The following is a 6,457-nucleotide window of genomic DNA, read 5'->3' as shown; positions in this document are numbered from 1 at the left end:
GCAGAATGAAATTATCTTACACAACAGAGATGAAAACAGCTTGTTTGTTACAGCTTAGACAATTATTGATACTAAACTGTTTTAGTTTGTTGTAGCATTTAGTGGATGAAAGAAGGGGCTGTGAGTGATACCTAATGAAAGCAGTATTTTTTTATTATACGTTTTGGAAATGTCTTGGTGACATTTAGCAATCTTCGGAATGAAAACAATTTCTTGCTTTAACTGGGAACTTCCAGTCTTTGTTACCTGATGTTCTTGATTTGCTCAGAAATAACGTAAGCAATTAGTTCAGATTTTAGGAAATGTTCTAAATTTATCAGGAGCCCTTTTTACCAGTTTTGAAGCATTTCTACTATCCTTTTATCCAGCTTGTTTAGCTTGGAACTTGTCAGTTCAAGAAAACTATCAGGACTAAAATTTTGGGACTGGGAATAAAATATCTATAGAGGAATAAAGGTTTCATTTGGAAGTCTATGATGATTGTCAGCATACACATCAATTCATTTTGCCAGAGCAACAATGCTTAAGCAAAAATTACTGTTTAACTACTTTGTATATTATTTTCTTTTTTTTTTCTCTAAAACTTGAAAACAGCTTTGGCCATATAGAAGGTTTTTTTTTTTTCTTTCCCCCTCCATCAGCTGATCTCATAAAAAATATTATTGCCATCTGCAAACTTCTACTGTTTACGTAATCAGGGTGATTTTTCCACCTTGTGAAGAAAATAAACAATTATTTCTCAGTAAAAAATTTGTAACCATTTTACTCCTGGATGGGAGTCTTTAAAGACTCAAGGAATTATCATTATTCCAGACATCTGCATCACTTTAGCTTCTCTTTTTTTTGCAAGACCTCAAATTACAACTTCTCTAGACTACACTGCACTTCTGTCAAAAAAGGAGTCAAAACAATGTTCTTACATTCAGAGCTGCCACATCTGTTGGCCCTAGGGGAAGGGCAAATATGTGTTTTCCTGTAACTACTGCACTGGTTCATCTACTCACTGTCACACTGTAATATTTTATTGTTGTTCTGTCCCTGACAGTATTACTAGAATAGACCATAATCTGGGAAATGTGTTTCAGGTAGATGGCATGTATGTTTTTTCTAGCTCGCAGCTAATAATTGTTCTTTCTGTGCCACATGTAGATGATTACTAACCTAAAGCTTGTGAAACTACACTGAACTACCTCTTGGCAAGGTTATTTTTGGTCAAGCTGGCAATAACACACAAATTTTCTTTGAACACTCATTTCTGAAGCAGTTTGATTTGTCAAGTAATAATAACAAGATCTGTGGGAGAAAAATGTTTAAGATTCTAGTTCAAACATTATTGTATACCTTTGAATGGATAAAATTATTTTTTTAAGTCTGTACATCATTAATAACCTAATTAGAATTCATTATTTTTACCTCAGTTCTTTTTTTCTATTCTCAAAGTGCTTTTGAATCACATATAGGTCTGAATGGTCAGATACACTTTAAAATTAAATTAAGACAAACAGGATTTCCCTTTGTCCTTTGGATATATACCTAAAATATGTGGATTAGTCTTACCATGTTTATACTGAGCTGATTTATATTCACTGATTTATTTACATTAAGATTGCATGATCACCAGTCAAGACCTCTATCTGTGGAACCTAGCCAGTGCATGCAAGCAATATGAAAAACACTAACATCATCAATCTATCTGTTGTGCAAAATGAATAGGGAAACGAAAGATAGAGCTATAGATAGAAAACACATCATAACTTAATGTGTGTTTTGAAAGCCGTTTAGTTCCAGAAAATAAACTCTGGAGATGGTATGCAGAATTCTATGGAAATATTTGACTTCAGAGATGAACAAGAATTTTTAGAACTCCTTGCATTAAGTGAGATGTCATTTAGGTCAGTAAATAAATCCTTTCACACCTCTAAAAATTATTTTCAACAACTGAATTAATTCCTCGAATTAGATCTTCCATAGTGCCCATGATTCTTATGATAACTCAGTGTTAAGAAAGAGCTTTTGTCAAGCCTTCCATATCCACTATGACTGATTACTAAAAGAAAATCAGAAGCAACTCTGTAGAAGATATTCTATTTACATTAATATATACCCAGTATCTGAAGGAAAATCAGGCTCTATCATACTACATTATTTTGGATGACACATAGTAAATATCATAAAGCTTTAATTTAAATCAGATACTAAGTATGAATCTGGAAAGTAATAAGGCTTCAGGTTTAGAATCTTTTTTTATTTAAACAAATATCTGATTTATTCAAACTGCTAAATCTGTAAAGCTACATTGCAGAATTTATCTGTGTCCTAGGTAGCATTGTGAGAATTCCCTATGAGATATTCAGTGTGCTAATATGAAATAAATACCCTCTTTAATGTTCAGTATGACTGAAATACAAAAAAGCCCATTAATGAAATAGTGATAAGTAAAAATTAAAAAAAAAAAAAAAAATATTATTCCAACAATAAACATAGAAATTCAGAACGGCAGTTAATGTTCTGAATTAAATTGCCTTAGTATTAAAAAGCATTAGTAAAATAAAATTAGAAATGACACTTTTCTACCTTGCTGAAGAATAATTCCTGTAACCTCAGAAGAGACATTTTGAACTAAACATTATCAGTTAAATATAGAATTGCAAACAAAGTGACACAACATTTATGCAAAAGAGCTTAGAGCTTCTCTTTAGCTTAGAGAAGAGGAGACTGAGGGGTGACCTCATTAATGTTTATAAATATGTAAAGGGCAAGTGTCATGAGGATGGAGCCAGGCTCTTCTCAGTGACATCCCTTGACAGGACAAGGGGCAATGGGTGCAAGCTGGAACACAGGAGGTTCCACATATATGAGGAAAAACTTCTTTACGGTGAGGGTGACTGAACACTGGAACAGGCTGCCCAGAGAGGTTGTGGAGTCTCCTTCTCTGGAGACATTCAAAACCCACCTGGGCGCATTCCTGTGTGATATGATCTAGGTAATCCTGCTCCAGCAGGGGGATTGGACTAGATGATCTTTCGAGGTCCCTTCCAATCCCTAACATTCTGTGATTCTGTGATTCTGTGAAAAGCAACTGGGTTGATATTTTGTTGTTGTAATTAAGGGAACATGGATAATTATATCTATTAAAAACTCTCCCTCTTAGAAATATTTAAATTGCTAGAGATTGTGTTTATATGAAACATAAATCTTTTTGTACCTGCTATATATACTTTTCTTTATTCTACTCTTTTTTGCCTGTATCCTTTTTCACTTTAATTTTTATTTTTGTACTTGGGCTTTATTTTTCTCCTCTAAGAAGTTCTAAAGTTTAAATATTTCTCTTGTCTTAAGTTTGGATGAAAGAACTGGATGTTGAAACTCTCTGCTGAAAAAGATGCCCTCAAATACCCTACTGTGACACTGTGCTAGCAACTGATTTTTCCGAGTTATATCACTTTTTGGTTTTAGATGTTCTTGACTTCCACTGTAGGTATTGCAGTTTGCTTCTCCTTCCCTGTGAGCAAGCCATATCCTTCCTGTAATGTATACCTGTCTCTTCGTTTGGCTAAAGCGCAGTGATGGTGCAAGAGGAAGGAAATGTCCTGAAATGACATAATATTTAGTTCTTCGGGTGTTTCTTTCTAAGTGAAATACAAAATACTTCAACATTGTTTTTTTCCCTTATGAAGAAATGCAATATTTATTCTGTTAATCATTTGGGCTATTACTCTTCCTCCTCCTATCCTTTTCTTATGGGAGAAAAACATTCAGTGTAATATTTGATATAAGGTCTGAAAACCTTTGATTGATGACTGTGATATTCCAAAATATAAAATGCTCATCACATAGATAAATAATTTCAGAGTGAAAGAATTCTGCAACACTTACTCCTGTGAATAATGCTATTGACTTTAAGCATTCTTAATAACTGAATGTTATCAGTAGAAAAAAAAATCTTTTTCTGAAAGGCTGATTTTTGCTGATATGACAGATAGCCCTGGAAAGATATTTGTAGTCAGCAAATTTGAGCCTGTGTAGTATATCACAAACAGTGAAACGAGTTTAGCAGTGCCAAGTGCTTGAAGAGGGAAGAGGGAGAAAGATATATTTTTCATTAAGACAAAGTGACTCTTTGTTGCTCTAGTTACACAGTGTGGATTTTCTCATAATGGCAAAGAGCCCAAACCAAATTTTTTTCATTTGATGTCTAGCTAGACTTAAGATTCTTTGCTGAGAATGTTTTTAGTGTCATTTAAACAATGGATCAGAAACCTCTAGAGATACATGTTGCTTAAAACAGTTACAAATAGGAAGAAAATATTATTGTAATAATAATTTATGCTCTAATTTTTAAATCAGTGACCCATGTGATCAGAGGTGTATGGTGAGATTCTAATGTATCTTTTAAATATTTGATTTCAACCATTGTTTAACTGTGAGAGTGGACCTGATGGATTTAGCTTTGCCACTCTTGTTAAAACTACTCTGCAATAGAACTAAAAAATTAACGAAGATGACTGTTATAAAGGTTTTAGTGTAGCTCTATCTCCTTTGTGCAAAAGTTAAGGTTCATTTTACAACATACTTGGTGCTTTACAATATTCATTTGCTTCTCTTAATCTTATTGCTGTTTCCCAGCTGTCCCATGCCTGTCAAATCCCACAAAAATTATTAGAATTTTTGATATTTCATGCTCTCAGGCAGACCTTAAGTATTTCTTACATTCCATCTATTTCTGTTCAGAGCACAAACAAAATGCGAGAAATCAGGAGACTACTTAGAAATGTATATATATATATACACAGAGTCAATATTTCTGACAAATTTGTGTTTCTCTCTTATTTAAAATGTATTCAACCATCTCCACTCTACCTTGTTTCTTCATTCAGCTTCTCAAGTGCTACAACCAGTTCATGCAGTGTCCAATATAGTTAAAAAGACATTGAGACATAATTATTATGAACATATTCACATGAAAATAAAATCTTGGACAAATGAAGAAACACTGGACAGTATGAATGGTGGTGTCATTCTTAAGAGCATTCCTGTATGGCAATGATTTTACAAAGAAAAGACTGTGCTTTACCTAGCTGGCTTTTATGAAGCAGACGCTGTTGCTAGCATACTGTCAAAGCTTTGAGAGCAAATCAGTGTCATGAAACCAATATTTAACTTTCTAATTCTCCCTCAGCGCTTTTTGGTAGAAATTCTGGATGGTCTGTTGAAGTCCTACCCATCATAAACTGTTTAGTTTCTTAATTTTTGAACTTTCTTTTTTTTTTTTTTAATTGTAATTAAAGGGGAGGGATTTTTAAATTTTAATTAGCAGTTTTGTTGCAGGGTTGTTTTTTTTTTTTAATTATTCTGAAGGAAGCCCTAGATGCCACTCAACATCCTTCTTATTCTCCTGACATTCATTGTCATTCATTTAATCTGTGATCTGCATAGTGCTCCTGCCTGTTTTTCTGACAAGCTGTGAATGGTGGAGGATCTCATGAGTCACTGAGTTAGGAGTACCAGACTTCTTTTCAAATTTCCCATCATCTTGTGTGGCAGAAGCCTGGGACTATAGTTGTGTCATCCTCACATCTATAGCTGCCTTGGATAAAATGGTACATGTCATACCATGCAGATATAGCACCAAATCATCTTCTTGCCTGAGGAAGCTGGGACATGTTGCCAATGAAAATAAAAAAATTGTGAAATGCGAAGTGGAAAGCGAGCTCAAACCTATGAATGGTGAGTAACATAGCTGTGTTTTCTATGACCTTCTAAGATGTTACAGAATGCCACTTAGCCAGTGGTTTAAAAAAAATAAATCAGGATGCTGTTATTGCCAAAAAAATAATTTATTAACCTTATTTATGGTTAGTAAATAATTGGTGAGAACAATTCTGTGAATGAGCATTCTGCAAAATGACACTCTACAATGAATCTGAAAAACAGACCTATTGACAAACTGGGTTAATATATTTATGGCAAGATAGGTTTTGTAGCTAAAGGTAGAACTGGCATCACATTCATCCACCTTTGACTGCCAGGAAAGGTATTCAGATACTAATTAGTTCATTGATTTGTTGTTTGGAGTAAGGTTCAAGCTGACATCCCTGGTTCACTAGCAAAATGTCTTCTGTGCTCTCCTTGTTTCTATCAAGGAGAAGTTGTGTTGTTTTTTTTTTTTGTCATCTGGAAGGGTAAGTAAGAGTGGTCTGAGGCAAGAAGAAAATATGCTAGGCTGCTGTAAACAGCATTCAGTGCAATATTCAAACAACCAAAGACAAAGCATATATGTAACACATCCCTTGAGCTGTTGTGAGATTGTTAAGCAGGTGCTTTGGAAGTAGTAATTATTTAATTCCACAGATCTTTAAAATTCATCAGAGACAATAAATCTGTTTTTAAAGGATTAATATTTTCAACCAAAAATGCAGAAGTGTAGGATTGTCTTTGAGTATTATTAAGGACTATT

This window comes from Nyctibius grandis, chromosome 3 (genome assembly GCF_013368605.1).
Source record: "Nyctibius grandis isolate bNycGra1 chromosome 3, bNycGra1.pri, whole genome shotgun sequence".
Classification (NCBI taxonomy): domain Eukaryota; kingdom Metazoa; phylum Chordata; class Aves; order Nyctibiiformes; family Nyctibiidae; genus Nyctibius; species Nyctibius grandis.
Note: the sequence above shows the minus strand (reverse complement) of the source record.